General features: G+C 40.9%; 2 non-coding genes across 2 annotated transcripts; both read left to right on the top strand.

Annotated features, from left to right (window-relative positions):
* The first annotated feature begins 4,521 nt into the window (after positions 1–4,521).
* On the top strand, positions 4,522–4,603 carry TRNAL-AAG (transfer RNA leucine (anticodon AAG)). Its single transcript has one exon. It is a non-coding gene; the product is annotated as a tRNA-Leu (tRNA).
* Positions 4,604–9,003: 4,400 nt separating this feature from the next.
* On the top strand, positions 9,004–9,077 carry TRNAT-UGU (transfer RNA threonine (anticodon UGU)). Its single transcript has one exon. It is a non-coding gene; the product is annotated as a tRNA-Thr (tRNA).
* Positions 9,078–20,777: the final 11,700 nt, after the last annotated feature.

The raw sequence follows: 20,777 nt of genomic DNA, 5'->3' as shown, positions 1-20,777 counted from the left end.
ACTGGGTGGAGGATGACAAAGAGCATAACACAGCCTACCACCAGGAGCAACGGTCCAGGACGTCAACCCACTGCATAGTGCCACCGGGTGGAGGATGACAAAGAGCGTAACATAGCCTACCACCAGGAGCAACGGTCCAGGATGTCAATCCACTGCATAGATTTTTTTGGTTTTTCATTTGTTAGCTGTTGTTGCTTGTTTGTTTTTTTAAGACAAGGTCTCACTCTGTCACCCAGGCTGGAATGCTCAATCATGGCTCCCTGCAGCCTCGGCCTACAAACACTGTGGTTGGATATACTGATATTGGGATTCCTCAGGCGTACCCACAGCAGGCAAGCACACCTCCAAAGCCAACGGTGCCCCGCCCGCGTTGCAAAGCCATGTTTCCCTTTCACCGGCGGGCACTATTTAAGGTCCTGATACTTTCATTAAGCAAGAGTACTCCCTTCCGTTGAGTTTGTCCTTCCTGATGGTCTTTTTATAGTTGTTGCTTGAGTATTCATTCCAGTGCCCTAATACCACCCCTCCCACTCTGGGTCCTTGAAGTGATGGAGCAAATCAAGTTCACTGTACACCATAGGAACATGCCCATTGCTGCATTATCTGGGCTGTGAAGAAGGTGCTTTGGTCAGATTAGAGTCTGAATGGGTATCTGAACACGAGGCAGAGGTGTTTCTCCAAGGCTGCAATGGTGGTACCTGCATCTACGTGAATTGCTGTGTCATAGGCTGAATATGTGTTAATAGCGGCGAGGCACCAGTGGAATCTGTGGCCAGGAACTAGTGGTCCAATGTGATCAATTTGCCACATTCACGTGAGGCCTATGCTCTGGTTAACTTAACTGAACTCCCCACATAGCATGGCTGTGCTGACAGGAGTCACTTGACCCTGCTGCATCCGTGGCTTCCATTTCTTCAAGTGCAAGTCCTTGTAAGTTGGCCCATTCTTGCATCTGAGGTGGACTTTGATGTTCTGTTCTCTGGTGGACCCAAAGTACAATCATGGCAGTTTGTTGAGTGCATGCTAGTTCAGCTCATGAGTTCCATTCATGTTTCCCTGCAAATGGTCCTTGGCCATGGGTGTCAGCATGAATGACAGAAAGGCCTCCTTCCCAGTTTGAGAGATGCTGCCACAGTCCTAGTCCCCACACAGGGTGCCCTGAATGGTCCAATTATCCGTCCACCAGTCACTGGACTGTATGGCTAGCCTGTTTATAACAGCCCGTGAGTCTATAAATAAGTAGCAGGGAGTTGCCATTGGAGTGACCTGCTGAGCCGTCAGTTCATCACAGAGGTCAGCCCATGTGGCAGAGGGTCCTCATCCACTCTTAGTCAAAATGTGGCCACCCTTGGGATGGAGGACCACGCTTCTCACTTGTGTTCTGACTTTACTCCCTCCAGAAAGAACAACTAGGGGTGGGGCCATGGTCTCCTGGCTTTTATTATGGTCAAGTGACCCTACATACCTGCAAGGGTAGAAGGGAAGAAAGGGCTTGGGGTTCAGATGATTATGGGGTTTTTGGACACTGGGGTTTAAAAGGCAAGAATCCTGAGTCTTCACAGGGTAGAGGTAAGCCGGTAGCATTGGAGGGCTTCAGGAGTGACACCGCGATCCATGGCAGGCAGGTGCTCACGCCCTTTGGTCCACTTCTGACAGGGTAGGAGGACCTGCCTTTGAGGAGGGTCTTGTCTCACAAAAGCCTCCAGGGTCATTGAGACAAGACCTCATTATCCACATCTTGTCGGGGAGTGAGATCCTATTTTCACCTGTCTATTGCGTTCACACACAAGACAGTTACGACTTCATGGACGGTTGTCTAGGGGGGTCTTCTCTTGTTCCTATCAATGCAAACTAAGATCGGCATGGGTTTACCTCGATCCCTGTCCTGTCAGTTCTGTCACTGGAGGAAGGCAAAAATAAAGCTGCAACACCGGGATTACAGTCAGTTTCCTCAAACTGGGCCACTCGGGAGACATTGAGTTTGCAGTCCCCGTAACCAAACAGATGCATCAACTAGGCTGCACGGGATTCCCCAGAGTTAGAGAAGATGTAACAATGCAGCCACGAGCCAAGCAATGTGGCAAGGAGTGGGTTCTTCCCTAGAACCTCCAGAAGGAAAGTAGCCTGCCACACTTTAATTATAGCTCCCTAAGACCCATTTTAAACTTCTGACCCCCAGAAATTTAAGATAATGCATTTTTGTTATTTTAAGCCACCACATTCGTGGTAATTTTCAAAAGCAGCAAAAGGCAACTCATACGGATTTATGGCATTTGGTACAGATGGTGGTATTGTATGATGCAGTGCAGTCGGTGCATTAAAAGAGCATCTAGCTCACCAAGGAAGTTGGTAGGGTTCCTGAAGGACTGCAGCCTCATTTTTCAGTCACGTTGTCTGTCAGTCACCCAGGGATCCAGATTTCATACTACAAAGCTTAATGGGTGGGATTTTTCCTTCTCAAGCGGAAGTACATGGAAATTACAAAATCACTGTGCCTTCTCAGAGGTTCAAGCTCAGGAACTTCAGATTCCGAGACTGATGTGCTACCTATGGCACTAAGAAGGCAACCCTAACTGTCTTAGCAAATCCATTAATTACACTCTTTCAAGTTTATGTGAACTTTCTGAAAAGTTAGATTTTCAAAATAGAGCGCAAAATAAGAAAGTATGCTATGTCAAGTGTTTACTGTCCTTCCAAGTATGTCATGTGACGGATAAATACAAATCATCTCGCGACTTTGCCCTTGATTACATAAACGTACAGCACAATGGATTTTCCCACTGTGCCTTAAACACCACTTTCTGCTGGGAGATGTTAGACTTGGTTAGATTGCACAGCACCTCCCACCACATGTGTAAAGATGTGACTGGAAGTTGACACACATGCAAGGGGACTGAGCTGAGTCCACAGCCTGGACATTCCCAGCCGGAAGCAATGACAGACACAGAAAGCAGGTAAGCTCTAATGAGACCACAGCTTGCAGGTTTACCTGGATCAGAAGGTACACCTCCTTGCCTGCCAAAGGTTTTCTTAAAATCAATGGCCCTAACCATGTCACCTGAAGGATCATAACAGGTCTAGAGCTCCAGAATATTGTAAAAAGAGATGAGACAAGGGGGAAGAGATGAGGTGAAATGATTGAGAAGGGAGAAGCAATATACAAGGTAAGACACTGACGAAGTGCAAATTGTCTGACGTTTGGACTTGGAGGGTTGAGGTGTAAACTTTCCGTTCATGTGTCATCTATTAATTTAGGAAAAATAATTCACTCAGCTCTCTTGTAAATATGTTACTTTAAAAAACTTCATTGCCTGTAAAATGAGATATCTCACTGTGTCATTCAGAGGCTGAGCAGTTGATATAAAGAGTTGTTCAGTGTATGTGAATAAGTGATACAAATACTGATAGCAATTTACATGCATTTGCTAAAAATAAAAATTCTGCTATAATTTTTAACTCTTTCTTTTATTTCAATAGGTTTTTGGGGGAACAGGAGGTGTTTGGTTAAACGAATAGGTTGAGTGGTGACTTCTGAGACTTCGGTGCGCCCGTCACCAGGGCAGTGCACACCGTACCCAATGTCTAGTCTTTTATCACTCACCCCTGCCCCCGCTTTCCCCGAGTCCCCAAAGTCTATTGTATCAAAACATTCTGCTATACTTTTTAAAGGCAAGTTTTATTGTCTCGTTTTTACATAGGAGGACAGTGAGATCCAGTGAGCCTAAGTGACTGTAGCTACTGACTGGAGCTGCTGGCATTTGAAATCGTCCAACTGGGGCTCATTTAAAAAGGGGCACATCTAAAGGGACGGGCGGGACTAAATAAGAAGCTGAGCGGTGTGGGGGCTGCGATGGGGAGAAGAGAGCGGGGTGCCAGCCCAGGCGGCGTTCGCGGGGTTAGGGCGAGCAGGAGACACATCCTCTTAGGACCTGGAGGAAATGCGATGCCCCGCACCCAATAGAAACTGGCTCTCGCTCTGAATTAAAGTTCGTGAACACATTCAGAGAAGAAAAAAAAAAAAAAAGCTGGTTTATTTGCATAGTTCTTTCCACGCCTTTCACAGAAGGAAGAAATCACGCACAGACATACAAACCAGGACGGGAGCTCCGGTGGATAGATGGGAGCTCATCTGTTTTCTGATCGCAGACATCAAAGTAACATCGGGCTCCAGACCCCCAAACGCAGCTGACGAAGCGGAGCCTCGACCTCAGAGTCCTCAGCGTCCCCGCGCTGCGTCGGCCTGTGAGTGGCGATTTCTAATCAAATTCTCAAGAACCGATTCTCTTCGGGTTTGTTGGATGTTCGGCACTGGCTTCCTGTCCCTTCACTCTCAGGTATCAGAAGCAGCACGGAGGCAAACGCAGATCTCTCAGTTGCAGGACAAGGGATCGGGGCTAGGAACCCATCTGCAGATTTTACGGGATCATTTGTGTAGAAACGCTCTAAGAAAAAAATAATGACGCGCAGAATAATCTTGTGTCTCTTAAATCATTAAGATGAGATCCAGCAGTGCACAAGCACGGTAGCGTGGCCGAGCGGTCTAAGGCGCTGGATTAAGGCTCCAGTCTCTTCGGGGGCGTGGGTTCGAATCCCACCGCTGCCAGATTTATTGCAAAATGACTAGGGATATCTAAAGGTTATTGAGATTTGCAAGAAAAACATTTTCCACTACGAGCGCAAGGTAGGTGTTTAATCCTGTTAATAGTAGCTTGAAAACAAATAGTAGTCGTAAAGTCAGACTGCCATCAGTTATATCTAAGACCTCATGTACAAGTGACTATGTTCCTTCTTATGTTTTAAAAATGTTCACACAAAAAGTGCAACTCACATGATTCAAAACCACAAAAATTTAAGAGTACATACATAATGACAGCCTATTTGAACCCCCACCTCATCCTGCTGGACACCCAATTCTGGACCCTCAGGCAACAAACCATATAAAAATCTGGAGTTCCATTCAAGGCATAGTTTTTGCATAAACAAGCCAATAGAACACTATTGCTTTACTCACTATAAATATGCTTTCCAAACCTGTTCTATTACACCTTTGCTTTTTCACTTCACGTATGTTGCAGAAGTTTCCATGTCAACAAAGCAAGAGCCTCTTCCCTCTTGTTTTATCTGCATAGCATTCAGTTTTATGAATAATCTTAATTTATTTCAACAGCCGTTTTTAACAATATAAATAATATTGTAATAAATTGTCTATCCACAATTCATAAGTGTGTGGGATTAGAAAACTTTCTAAAAGTGCAATTGCTAAATCAAATCATATGTGTGTGGTGATGATTTTGCTGGCTCTCACCTTATTCTCCTTCTCTAAATCTTACTAATTTATTCTCCTATAGGGCCCAGGAAGAACCTGTTTCCTCAACACCCTGACCAGCATGGAACATTGTAATAATGACACTTATCAGTCATTTAGCTGCAGCTAAGCCCCAGATATTGTTATAAATTCTTTACACATATTGAATCATATATTATGACATTGCATATATTACATATTACATATGTAATATGTCAGGTTGCATATATTACATATTACATGTGTGATATGGCATATTACATATATTACATATTACAAATGTTATACATATATGAGTCATATAATAATCTTAATAACATACGAGGAAGTTCTATAATCCACCTTTTACAGAAAATTGGAGTTGTAACCAATTGATCACATAATCACAGCATCTAAATCACATAGATTGTAGATGGAGGAATAAGGATGTCAATGCCTGTGATTGAATGAAAAATGCTCCAAAAGATATCCACGTTCCAATTCCTGGAATCTCTGTATATTATCTTATTTTGCACAGACACCTAAAAGGGGGGTCTTCGGAGAAGAAGTTAAAGATGAGGAAATTATCCTGGATTATCCAAGTGGAGCTCAAATACCATCACAAATGCCATTATTGAGAGAGGCACGAGTGACAGAAGAGGAGAAGGCAATGTGACCATAGGGAAACAGGAGTGATGCCACCACAAGCCAAAGAATGCAGGCAGCCACCAGAGGCTGGGAAGAGGCAGGGACATATTTCTCCCCTAGAGCCTCTCGGGGAGCGCTGCCAACACGTTTATTTCAGAACAGTGATACTGATTTTGGACTTTTAGCCTCCAGAACTGTGAGAAGAAGTCACTTGTTTTAGCCCACCAAGTTTGCGGTACTGTAATTTGTTACAGAAGCTACAGATTACTAATTCAACATCTTTAAGTGCTATTCGGCAACACTACCATAAACAAATTGTTTTTGTTTTGCTGTTGTTTGCCAATCTGATAGGTTAAAGACATTATTTCACTGTATTTCTATAGTTCATTTTTAAAATTTCTCCTACTTCTTACTTCTACATTGCTTGTATTATTATATTAGTTGCACCAACTGGCAACAACAGATTTTGTTGTATCTGCTGTCAACCTCATCTCAGGCAACAGATAGAAATGAAGAAAATTCACTCTTTGAAACATAAGTTACAAATATTTTCCCCTCATTTTATTTGATGTTTTGTCACTTTGTTTATGGCTTTTTTAAGGGGATGAGGGTATATCCCGGTGGAATTTTTTAAATGTTGTTTAATGTAGTAAATTATGTTAAACTCTAATTGTTTCTGAATTTTGTGCAAAAGAAATTAGTTTTTTGTACCAAAGTTATATAAAATTTTTGTCAGGCAGGCAGCCACCAGAGGCTGGGAAGAGGCAAGGACATATTTCTCCCCTAGAGCCTCTTGGGGAGCACAGCACATTTCTAGTAATTATAATTGTGGGTTTTTTTCATTCTTTACTTTTACAGTTTGCATCTATTGGGAATTTATTTCAGTCTCACAACGTTAAGCTTTTATTTTCCTAGGTGGTTATCCAATTAGCCCAACACGTTTTGAATAATCCGCCTACAGACTACTGATTTAAATTGCCAACGATTAAAGTCTTAACCATTTTTCCCTCAACTTTTGGGGTCACAGTTGGGGGAAAAATACTATTTGATTGGCCTAACAATGGTTTGTCACTCTCTGATAATACCTGAGCATGCCATTTACCCAAGGAGTATATGACAGAAGGTTCAAGTGTGGGAATCCAGTGTGTCTGTTGTGTACTATTCTATTTATGAAGCAGCAGAGTCAGCCTCAAACATATTATCAATCCCTGTTAATGTTTTCATAAATATAAATATTGGCTATTTTTAATTTTCTAAAAGTAATACAAAGTTGTAACTAATTTAAGCCTTTATTATTGAATGAGTTGCACTGACTGGTGAAAACAGATTTTGTTGTGTCTGCTGTCAACCTTATCTCAGGCAACAGATAGAAATGAAGTTAACTTCCTTTATTTTTAAAATCTGTCCCAAAGCTGGGCGTGGTGGCTCACGCCTGTAATCCAAGCACTTTGTAGGCCAAGGCGGGCAGATCACCTGAGGTCGGGAGTTCAAGAGCAGCCTCACCAACATGGTGAAACCCCATCTTAAAAAAATATATATATATATATACACACACACACACACATATACACATATATGTATATATAAAGAAAGAAAAAAAAGAGGGAAAAAATAAATAAAATAAAATCTGTACCATAAATTTAATCATTTATTAAAATTATGTCTATGGAAGATTCGAAATAATCTACACACTATTATTAGAATAATTAAATTTAATAAGGTCTCTTTATACTGGGTAAATACAAAAATGAACTTTTAAACAACAGTTAAAAACAAGGGCGAGGCGCGGTGACTCACGCCTGTAATCCCAGCACTGTGGGAGACCAAGGCTGGCTACTCCTTGAGGTCAGGAGTTTGAGATTGGCCTGTCCAACATGGTGAAATTCAGTCTCTACAAAACACACACACAAAAATTAGCTAGGCGTGGTGGCGTGCGCCTGTAATCTCAGTCACTCGGGAGGCTGAGGCACGGGAATCATTTGAACCCAGGAGCGAGCCAAGATCGCGCCACTGCACTCCAGCCTGGCGACAGAACGAGAATCTGTCTCAAAAAAAAGTAGAAATAAAAAATTTAAGTATAATTTATAATTAAACGAACATCAGGTTTATTGGGATAAATGTAATAAAAGAACAAATGGAGCGTTATGTGATGCATACGGATTAAGAGTTTCACTGTTGTCAAGATATCAGTTCTCCCTAAAATGTATCTAGTCATCCAAAGGAATCCCAATCTAAACCCAAGATAATTTTCCTTATTGCTTTTGTGGCAAAGAAACGAAGGTGATTTCTGATTTTCATCCTCAGCTCCGTAATTATAAATCTTGGTAGCAACTTCAGAATTGCTCAAATAATCCATTTTGGAAACAAGATTGAGATTCCAGAGTACGTTCGGAAGTTTCCTTTAGCCCTAAATGTACTCCCTAACTTTTCCAAACCCAGAGACGCATTCAAACTGATTTCCCTGTCTTGACAAGTGCAGCCCAGAGAAGTAAGATATTATAAAATAGAAGCTGCCTGGTTCTGAGAGCGTGCTGAGACCAAGTCTAAAGAAAAATAAGCCCCGAAGGCAATCTCCAGAGCGATGCTCATACTGGGAAGGGGCTGACGCTCCGGTCCTCTGCCCTCCAAATCGCTGCCTCCTGAGTGCAAATGACTGCCAGAACACCACGTGCCCCAACTGGGTTATCTACAAGTCTCCTGTGGAGTTCCTTTGTTAGACACCCACCGCCCCGGGACATGCGAACGACGAATCATTAAAATGATAAGGAGTAGTACCTGAAAATGTTGCTTTTAGGAGACTTTATCACATTTGGAAAAAGTGAGTAGCTTTGACTTTTATTTGTGGTTATCCTTGGACTAATTGAAGGATTAATGGTACTAATATTTAAACTGCCCGAAACTTTCTCCGCTTGTGCTAGTTCCGCAGTGCATCTTACTAAGTAAGCCAAACGTATTTTTGGAGTTTGCGTCTTTTCTCACAGCAAACTGTTCTAGAAAGTAGAGATGCTATGCCAAGAACATTTTATTTAAAAGTAGGAATAGGTCCAGCAGCCAGCTTTCCTACACCTGTGGGCTCTATGGCTTAGTTGGTTAAAGCGCCTGTCTTGTAAACAGGAGATCCTGGGTTCGAATCCCAGTAGGGCCTTGGGGTTTTTATTTTCACTAGAAAGCCAGTTCTTCATTAACCCCTAGATTCTCCACTGTATTCCACTGTATTCTATATGCTGCAAGTTCTAATGCAATAAATTGTAGGTTATGTGAAGGCAAGATTCCCAGCCTCAAAGAAGAAAATGAGAATCATCTGGTAAAGTTTTGAATTGAATTCTGGCAGCAGATCCTTTTTTTCAACATATATTTATTAAGATTCTCTGTGACTCAAAACCTATATAGATGTAGATTATGTCATCTCTAGAATGCAATAATGTTCAGCTCTACAGCTGATTTCAGAAGAGTTCATATAAATTAATAAATCCACCATAAAATAGAGGGGAAATTAGTATATTTGCAGGGTCCTCCTTGCCTTTTGGAGATAACAGGAGGAAAATAACTTTTAAAACCCTGTTAACCTTCTTACAAAATGAACTAGGAACACTTTATAGTGATGGCCAGTTAAAAGATGTATTTGCCAGAGGCTGGTGCATCTCTGGGGCTGGAACAAAAGTGCTGAAGGAATACAGCATATTAAGGAAAAATTTCAAACATCCAAAGCTAATGAGGCCAACCTTAGTTGATTAGTTTCATTCGCGTGTGTTTGCATCTCTCATGATATTTTGACCATTAAGCCAACACAGATTTATTGACTGCCTTCTATGTGCAAGGTACTGCTCCAAGTGCCAGGGGTAGTCTGGGTTAGTAGACCTAGCAGTCTCTAACTGTAACAGCCTTGGAAATCTGCCACAGCATTCTGTATGAAGCCAACCTCATGCCAGGGAGCTCCAAACCAAAGACTGAAGATGGTAGAGATACCAGGGCCTGCCAATTTCTCCCATACCTGGGACCTCTCTAGTGAAGAACCTTTGTTCTAGAGCTCCCCATTGGCTGGCAATGGAAAGTGAAGTAAGATGGTAGAGCTTAAGCACCAGAAACCAAGGGGCTGCAATTATCATAACAACCAGCAAAGATGGAGGGGCAGACAGGGGGCCTGACCAGCACATCACTGTAGATATTCCTATGGGAGCACAAAGCCGGGCCATGAGACTGCTGCTTAATGCATATAATCAGAAGAAAAGAATGAACAATCAAGAGGCTGAGGGTCATCACTTCAAATAAGCAAAAGAAAGAGAGAGACAGAGAGAGGGAAAGAGAGAAAGAGAGAGAGAGACACAGAGAGAGAGAAAACAGAGAGACAGAGAGAAAGAGAAAGAAAGAAGAAAGAAAGAAAAAGAAAGAAAGAAAGAGAAAGCTACAGCAGACTTTTATTTTAACTTTTTAGTCTGACACCTGGCTATAGTCACAAGAGTTTTGTTTTGTTGTTGTTCTTTGGGATTTTTATCGTTACTATGAATTAATTTTGTCAAATGTAAAAACTGGCTTTCTTGAAGTGATGAGGTAGCTTAGCCCCAAAGTGAAGGGCGCCAAAACACCACGGCATCTACCAGAAAGCATCTGCTTTGAGAAAAGTCGTGGCCAGTTGACATTCATCAGTTTTTATCACTAACTATTCTAAAACTGGCACAATGGACATGTGAATAGAGTGGCTGAGGTGGCAGAGAGAGAGACTACACAAGGGTGGACAGAATAAACTCCCATTTACTAAAGCAGAAATAACACGTGCTGCCTGTAAATGTCCAAAGTGCCAGCAACAGTTATCAAAGCTAAGACTTTCAGTAGCTCTATTCCTCAAGGAGACCAGTCAGCCACTTGGCAGGTTGATAGTAATAGACCCATTCTACCACAGGCAAGCCAATGTTTGTTCTCACAGGAATAGACACCTATCCCTGGCATGGGTTTAACATTCCCATTCATACAGCCTCAGTCAAGACCACTTTCTAGGGATATTTGGGTTCACATGCATGGAATCTCAAAAAAGCTAGTGTGTGACCATACAAACTGGCTAGGAGACCCACTTCCAGCAAGTCCATAATGATGAGACTCACTGGTCCTATTCCAGACCACGTCATGTAGGAGCACCTGGTCTGACAGAGAGTTGAACTGGCTTGCTGACGGCACAGCTGCAGCACCAGCTCAGAGGTAACACAGCATTCTCCAGGACACAATGTGCACTGAATTAGAGCTCCATAAATGGTGCTGTGTCTCCAATAGGAAGAAAATGTGAGTCCAGGAATCAAACTGTGGAAGTATCATGGCCCCATTAATCATCACTTCCATGAAGCACTAGGGAACCTGTGTTTCCCATCCCCACAATTCTGAGCTTGGCAAAGTTAGACTCCTAGTCTCAAAGGCAATGTACTCTTGTCAGGGGATATAGCAAGAAGCCCATTAGCACACTGGGGTATGCTGGGGGGTGGGGGGCTAGGGGAGGGACAGTGGTGGCGGGGAGGTCGGGGAGGGATAACAATGGGAGAAATGCCTGATGTGGGTGACGGGGCGGGGGGGATGGAGACAACAAACCATGGCATGTGTGTACCTACGCAACAATCCTGCAAGATCTGCACATGTACCCCAGAACTTCAAGTACAATTTTAAAAAGGCATTTTGGAATCCTCGTGTCCAGGGATCAGAAGAGAAGAGAAGCTAGAGCTGTTTTTACCTAGTGAGGTCAGGGTGGAACACACATGAAGCTCAGATGGTTCACTTAGTTGCCTCTTGATATACCCTTGTTCAACTGTAGTCATGGATGGACAACCAGACAAACAGAATAGAACAAAGAACCAAAAGAAAAAATACTTTTATTTATAAATAAATAGGCCTGAGGATTAGTGCAGAAAAATGAATTATTCAATAAGTGTGAGAAAATTGAGTATTCATGCAGAAACATGCAAATAAAACTCAATCACTGTCTCATATCATACCCCTCCAAAAATCTATCCTAAATGTAAAATATTAGTATATAAAAGCACTATTTTAAATCATTTGAAAGAAAGCATAATATTTTAATCTTCCAGGGTTAGAAAAATTTTTCTTAAACAATATCCAAATAGTACAATCCATACAAAAATAAAAATAAATTTAACTAAATTAATCATAAAATCCTTTGTGCCTCAGAAGACATAAGCAAAACAGAGAGATGGGCTGCAAACTGAGATGTCAGAGATGGATCCAGGTTTTATAGAATCTGAATCCTATATAATCTGGGGGACCCTCTTGAAAAATGGAATACAAAATTATGAATGTATAATTACTACAGATACTCCTGCAGCCTTCAAAGCAACCCAGGCAAGTGAAGACTCCTAAATATCAAGGATATATAAAGAGCTTTTTATAAGTCAATAATAAAAAGACCAGCAGTCTAAGAGGAAAGTGTACAATGATATGAAACCAGTAATTAACAAATGAGGAAATACAAATTAGAAGATTCTCACTAGTAATAGAAAATGCAAATTTTAAAAATCATATATAAAATTATACCAATAAGACTGGAGTAAGTTTTAAAGTCCAGTGATATCAGAAGTTGAAGAGGCTACTGCACTCCAGCCTGAGCGACAGAGCCAGACTCTGTCTTAAAATAAAAAAAATAAAAAAAGTCGAAGAGAATGTTGACCAGCAAGAACTCTCACACACTACTAGAAGAAGTGTAAGTTGATAGTAATTTAGCAATATCTAGTGCACAGAGTTCCAACTAGCACATCGTGGCACATAGTTGGGCTATGAATGTGTGACAGGTGTGTTGCTGAGATACTGATCTCCTTAGAGTGGCCATGCAAGACCAAGGGAAGTGAATAGCTAGAGTTCTGGCTGCTTCCAGCCACAAGCAGCTTTATACATCAATCCCAGTTTGTTATACAATTATCACTTACTTACATACCATGAGATGAGAAGGACTGAGAATAACTAAGGGAATTCTTAGTTGCAAACATTAGAATTCTTAGTTGCAAACATCAGAATCCACTCTATGGATGAAATAGTATAAGAATTTATTAAAGAATATCAGTGGATTTAGAGTCTTCTGAAAGGCCAGAGAAACACTAGAATTATGCAGTCGGGAAAAATGCCCAAATTTCACTCCAAGACTGATCATACAAGCAATCCCATGACAGTGGATAATTATCATCATTTTCAATATGAGCATGAAACACAGGGCACTACAGCATCGATCTTGGCCAATTTTGCTACTACACTCATTTACAGAATTCTGCACAGCATCCCCTTCCTCACAGTGCTCTCTTCTAAATTGATGTTTTTCATGAATGTGTCTTATTAGCAAAATCTGTGTTACATGCCTGCTCACCATCTTCAGGGGAAGTTAAAAAATGAGTTTTTCTAGCACCTACTTTAAAGAGGCAGGAGTTATGGGGGGAAAAGTCACAGCTATAGATAGGGTGCCCCAAATATTTTGGGTAGCCACAAATACATCAAATATTTACAACATCCAATACAGTAAAGAGAAACATACCCCATTAGCAATTTCACTACTGGGTAAATGTCATTTAACAAAAGCTACATGCACTAGTGAGGTTCTCACACATGCACAATAGTCCAGGCCTCAAGGAATAGACGTGAACATTGTCTCCAGCGATGTGCAGCTGGATGCACACTTAGAAGTGAGGTAGCCCTGCCAGGAGTCCTGGGGCTGCCAGTTGCTCTGGGTGCTCAGTGTCCAGAGAGGACGATGGGGCGGAGGCTTTGTGCAGAACAGGAACCATGCCCCATAACTTCTTTTATTCTGCATTAGCCTTTGTGTCATAAAATAAAACACAGGTAACATAAAAGAAAAAAGATCTTAAAATGGTGAATTTTAATCAAAGGTAAACACCCTTTAACCATCAGCGAGAGAGAAAAGTTTGTCAGCTGACCTAGAAGCCCATCAATTGTCCCAGCTCAATAATAAATTCTTCCCTTTTTAAAATGAAAATCAACCACATTCTGACTTTTATGGTCATCACTTCTTTGTTCTATTTTATATTTTCATTATCCAAAATTTAGTTTTACTTTTAAAAATGTTTTTTGCTCTCATTTGTTCTATAGATACTCCTTTTAAATTAATATTGTGTGGTAGAGTTTCCCGTTATTTGCATTTTGTGGATTGTACCCAAAGGTATGGTTTAACATGCATCTTTATTATCTCTATTTTCTAGACATTTGTAGTTTGGTATAGAGATTTGCAGCTATTCAGTTTTTTTCCCATGAGTTTTGATGGTACTATATATATATATTTATATATATATATAGGCCTCCCAAAGTGCTGGGATTACAGGTGTGAGCCACTGTGCTGGCCTTATACTAACCAGATCTTACAAATGTCTTACCATAACCCCAGTTAGAATAAGCAAGCTTTCTGAATGCTGAACCTCCTAGAGGTTGTGTAGCAGTATCACTAAATATGTCACTAAAATGGGCTTGGGTGAAATGTCCGTGACCCTGTTGGACTCTTACCCTATGTGCTTTCCATTAACTTGATGACAATTGGGGTTGCCTTCTGAAAATAAGATATTGCTTCTTGAGAAAGAGAAGAGCAATCCCTTTCTGGAGATATTGGAAAATGCTAGTACTCAAGGAGGCACTGGTCTCCTTATGCAAGGAGGGAGCCTGTGATGCTGACCCAGACGTACAGCAGGCTGCAATGAGAGTCAGAGGAAGATCCTTTCTAGATTGTGTTCTATAAATTGCTGATGCCACTGTACACTACACATCCAGGTAGGATAGACCCACAAGGAAGTGCTCCTTGTTCAGGCATCTTTATTTTAGTGAGTGCAGAAAAAATAAGATGGGCTGAACCTCAAGAGGAATTCTGAGATACCAAAACAAAGTGGAGTGTGATGCAAATAAAAAGATAACTAGAAACTTGACTGGATTAGAAGACAGGTAGCAAGGCTCAAAGCAGGGAAGGCCACAAATGACAACAGGACAGTATACCCTAGGATGGATGAACTAGAGAAATATTCTTCTTTAGCATGGCTCCCATGTGGATGTTAATTTATTTTAGGGACTGAGTGACTCTGAGGACATTAGCTATCATTTTTGTTGAGTCTAATCCTACTATCAGTTAATAATGGAGCTATCATTTTCATATAATTAGCCAGATACCTACAAGTGAACAGAGCTTGAACTTCCTCTATGTTTCTGAGAGAGGGCTTAAACCTCCAAATGTGACACGCTTGAAGGGTAAATCAAGCTATGGACACTTACAACGCTGGGATGATGATATAGTACTTTGAACATTGTAATTTGCCGAATGTCTGTTGAACCACCTGATGCAATGCAACTTGTGCCTCCTCTCTTACTCTTTTTTTGCCCTTTTTCCTCCCTTATATTCACCTCTCTTTTTTCTTTTATCCGTTGTCCCTTTTTTTCTGATCACCTACATTTTTTCCACCACATAAGCATCATTTCTTTCTAAGTCCTCACCCTGTCCCCGCTAAAGGTATTTCCCAGATATTTGTTCTTGTAGGGAGGAAGCAGAGACAGTGGGTTCAATTAGAGGTGATGGGGTCACATTTTTTAAAAAGGGCAAGAAAACCCTAGTAGGGAGTCGAAGCATAAACACCCTATATCAGACTTTATGAGTAGCTATTACTAACAGCTTATGTAAACAAGGTCCAAAGGTAGATAGTTTGAGGCTGTTGCCTTTGCTCTATAGAATCATCAGGGATCTAGGCCCCTTTCACCTTGTCACTGTCCTCCATATACAGGTTCTCTTGGCTGCTGAAGCACTGGCCATCAATTCTGCATTCTAGTCAGCAGAAAGGCAAAAATACGGACTCTTCTGGCTAGGTCAGCATTTTTCAAGGAGCCTTCTGAGAATGCACAAATTCTTACATCTAATTAGCCAGAATTTAGTTGCATGACAACACTTTGCTACAAAGGTAACTGAGAAATGTAATATGCATTTCAGGGGCCAGTGTACAAGATAAAAATTGTAATGGTTATTTGATTAAAAAGGAGAGAATACTTACTTAGTAGGCAAACAGTCTCTGCCCTAGTCCCAAATAAAGGTATAACATTTCAAGTTCTGAAGTGCAGGAACCAACCCTTAATAAATGTGTGATGAAGATCTGTAAATAAACGAATGAATGAGAGAAGGAGTACAAGGAACAGAATCAGAACTAACAGATTCAATGGTGTTTTAGTGAATAGTAAGAAGGTGGGGGTGAGGGGTGGGGATAAAGCAAGAGGGAAAAGAGGAAGCGAGGAACAAGAACAGATCAATCTCTGAGTTAGAAGTCCCTAACACATCATGATTTTTTAAATAATAGCATTAAAAAGCTTTATTTAAAAATGCAGTTTAACTCTATTGTGATATCAAAAGATTTTTTTTTTTTTTTTTTTGAGACGGAGTTTCGCTCTTGTTACCCAGGCTGGAGTGCAATGGCGCGATCTTGGCTCACCGCAACCTCCGCCTCCTGGGTTCAGGCAATTCTCCTGCCTCAGCCTCCTGAGTAGCTGGGATTACAGGCACGCGCCACCATGTCCAGCTAATTTTTTGTATTTTTAGTAGAGACAGGGTTTCACCATGTTGACCAGGATGGTCTCGATCTCTTGACCTCGTGATCCACCCGCCTGGGCCTCCCAAAGTGCTGGGATTACAGGCGTGAGCCACCATGCCCGGCATTAAAAGATATTTTTATTTTATATATTTATTTTTTGAGATAGAGTCTCACTGTTACCCAGGCTGGAGTGCAGTGGGGCGATGTGGGCTCATGCAACCTCTGCCTCCCAGTTTCAAGTGATTCTAGTGCCTCAGTCCCTCAAGTAGCTGGAACTACAGATGTGCACCACCATGCCTGGCTAATTTTTTGAATTTTTAATAGAGATGGGGTTTCACCATATTGGCCAGGCTGGTCTCAAACTCCTAACCTCAAGTGATCGGCCCACTACTACTAGAAAAAAACTTAACCCTAATTCCCTAATTTAAGAATTATTTTTATTTCTTCAAATCATCTATTTAGCATGATTGATAGATATATTATTTTTGTCAGTGTACTTAGAATTTTATGACTTGGTACATTTTTATTAATCACTCTTATTTAAAAAATTACTCCATGTTTCTGCATAATTATACTTATTACCTTATGGTCTATATAATAGTTTTAGGTCACTTGAGGCTTCATAAACGCCTACATGTGTGTGTGTCTGTTTGTATGTATGTACATAAACACAGTCATGTGTTACTTAACGACAGGGATACATTCTGAGAAACGCATCATTAAGCAATTTCATCATTGTTTGAACATCATAGAATGTACTTACACAAACCTAGATATAATCTACTACTCATCTAGGCTATATAGTATGGCTTGTTTTCCTAGGCTACAAACCTGTACAGCCTATTACTGTACAGAATACTGTAGGCAGTTTAACAATGGTAATTATCTGTATATCTAAACATATCTAAAAATAGCAAAGGTACAGTAAAAATATGGTATGAAAGATTTTAAAATAGTATACCTGTATAGGGCAACTCTGTTATAATCTTATGAGACTACTGTCTTACATGCAGCCCATTGTTGACCAAAACATTGTTAATCACAGCACATGACCTGTATAGACAGGGCCACTTCTATCTCCATTTGGGATACATTTCACAAAAGGTGAAATAGCTGAGTAAAAAGATTGTCATGCATGTTTAAGCATTGCTAATAACCACATTTTGTCTAATGGACACTGTTAACCTTGCAACCAAAGAAATGGCACCTTTAAGACCTACATGTGTCTGGTGCAGTGGCTCACGCCTGTAATCCCAACACTTTGGGAGGCCAAGGCGGGTGGATCACCTGAGGTCAGGAGTTTGAGACCAGCCTGGTCAAGATGGTGAAACCCCGCCTCTATCAAAAATACAGAAATTAGCCAGGTGTGGTGGTGGGCACCTGTAATCCAAGCTACTCGGGAGGCTGAGGCAGGAGAATCACTTGAACCTGGGAGGTGGATTTGCAGTGAGCTGAGATCAAGCCATTGTTCTCCAGCCTGGGCGAAAAGATCCACATGTAAGGGTACCTGGTTAACTAGCCTCTCAAAGCCAAAGGAGCTAGCGAATCAGGAAACCTGGATATGAGTCCTGGGTCTGCTGACCTCAGCAACACACTTTATTTATCTGAGGTCTGGTTGTTTCAACTCTAAAATGAGTGGTTTGCATATTTTTTAAAAAATGAAATATGCATATATTTAAAAATACATAGCAATCTATGTACAGTGAAATGAAATATTGCAAAGCAAAACCACGCATATAACCACTACTAAAGTCAAGAAATAGAACGGCTACCAGTGCCCCAGAAGGCCCCAGTTGTGCTCCCTGCTAAGCTCTATTTCTTTCCTCCTCCCTGTTGTGACTTCTAACATCAGATATTAGTTTTTCCTGTTCTGAACCTTATATAAATGAAATAATGAAGTATGTGTGTTTTGTCTTCTTTTACTCACTATTCTGTCTTTTACTGTTATGTTTGTGAAGTTTATCAGCATAGTCTACAGATGTAGTTTATTCATTTTCATTATTACATAGTATTTGGTTGCCTGAATAAATTTTTTTTTAATCCATCCTACTGTTAACGGACTTTACGGTTGTTTCCAGTTTAAAGCAATTACCCAAAAATGCTTCTAAGACATGTCATTAGATGCACACACATATGCACTTCTGGTGGCTGGGTCATACAATATTCATACATTCAACTTTAGTAGATATGCCAGAGTTTTCCCGAAATGGTTTCACTAGTGTACACTCTCATGAAAAATATGTGAAAGTTCCCACTGTTCCATAATCCTTGCTGAAACTCAGCACTGTAAATCCATTTCCAGCAGGGATTTCAGCATTGAGTTTGTGATACCTCAGAAATACCCAAGGACCTATCGTATTGGCAATACGTAAAAGGCTGAAAACATACAGTTTTCAGGCTGTGTGAAAACAGGCACTCTCACACTTTACTGTTGAGAGTACAAAATAACACCCTACAAAGGTCTCTCTCTTATTGTTCATTGCAGCATTATTTGTTAAAGCAAAACACTGGAAGCAACCCAAATACTCACCCCTAAGAGACTGGTTTAAAAAATTATGATACATCTACACAATGAATTATTATGCAGGTGTGGAAAAAAAAGAGGACTACTTCTAGAAATAGATTTAGGACATTTCTAGGCTCTTCTGTTAGGTGATAAAGCAAGGCATGAAAGAATGTATATAATCTAACTTATGGGGTAAAGAAGGTAAATACTTTTGTAAGAAAAAAGTAAGGAAGGGAGGAGGGAAAGAAGGAGAGGATAAATAAATAATGAAAATGGGATATGAGTATACGGGGTAAAGGCATTAGGGATGGAAACAGAATACCTCTATATCTTTTTACATAATGTGGATTTTGAATTAAGTAAATGTTTTGAATTTTCAAAAAAGAATTAAAAAGGGATGAAAGCAAAGCTTGAAATGGAATATAAATAGAAACCAATAATCCCAACTGTATATCATTTATTTTTATTTGTTTATTTATTTTGAGACGGAGTTTTGCACTTGTTACCCAGGCTGGAGTGCAATGGCGCGATCTCGGCTCACCGCAACCTCCGCCTCCTGGGTTCAGGCAATTCTCCTGCCTCAGCCTCCTGAGTAGCTGGGATTACAGGCACGCACCACCATGCCTAGCTATTTTTTTGTATTAGTAGAGACGGGGTTTCACCACGTTGACCAGGATGGTCTCGATCTCTTGACCTCGTGATCCACCCGCCTCGGCCTCCCAAAGTGCTGGGATTACAGGCTTGAGCCACAACTGTATATCATTTATAATATAACCATACAGAGAAAAGAATTAATTCAAGTAAGGTATTTTTGCAGTTCTTTGACTATACTCCCTTAACAGGATATAATTAAAAAACAAGCAAAGAAATTCTGAACTCTATGCAGTAGATATGTTATTGCTAGTGACATATTGGTATTATAATCTTGAAACTTTTTTTTTTGAGATGGAGTTTCTCTCTTGTTGCCCAGGCTGGAGTCCAATAGCTCCATCTCAGCTCACTGCAACCTCCACCTCCTGGGTTCAAGCGATTCTCCTGCCTCAGCCACCTAAGTAGCTGGGATTACAGGCATATGCCACCACGACCAGCTAATTTTGTATTTTTTTTTTTTAGTTGAGACAGGGTTTTTCCACGTTGGTCAGGTTGGTCTCGAACTCCTGACCTCAGGTGATCCACCCGCCTCGGTCTCCCAAAGTGCTGGGATTACAGGCTTGAGCCACACCGCCCAGCTGAAACTATTTTGTTTATAAGCTAGAGTAAATTAAGTGAATTTCTTTATGCTGTTGGGAGCCAGCATTTTCACAGTGGGGGAAAAGAAAAAATGTAAAGCAGTGAAAAATGAAAAGGAATTCTGTGCACTTGTTTTTGAACAGAAAGCATCCTATAAAATCCTCCATATTCTAGCTCTTGTCCACTGACAGGGCCTAGAGGCAATAATATATCCTAGTACCGACGAGGTTATTCATTGCCCAAAATCCAGATCTTGGTTTCTGTATCCCATTTTTCACTAGTAAGTACTGTGGCTTCATAAAGCAATGGCGATTCCAGGTTTGGGGTAGGAATAGTATAAAATGAGACTGAAATATCTTACGTGAGAAAGTGAAGTGCAAAAAAACTGTTGGCAACTCATCAAAGGAAATAGAAACCTGTTTGAGGCAAAGAAAGAAAGAGAAGGAAGGAAGGGAGGGAAAGAAGGAAAGAGAAAGAAAGAGAAGGAAGAGAGGAAGGAAAGAAGGAAGGAAGGAGGGAGGGAGGGAAGGAAGGAGGGAGGGAGGGAAGGAAGGAGGGAGGGAGG

This window comes from Aotus nancymaae, unplaced genomic scaffold, assembly GCF_030222135.1.
Source record: "Aotus nancymaae isolate 86718 unplaced genomic scaffold, 86718_ANA_hifiasm-v0.15.2.pri h1tg000051l, whole genome shotgun sequence".
Classification (NCBI taxonomy): domain Eukaryota; kingdom Metazoa; phylum Chordata; class Mammalia; order Primates; family Aotidae; genus Aotus; species Aotus nancymaae.
This window is presented reverse-complemented; position numbering and strand designations above follow the sequence as displayed.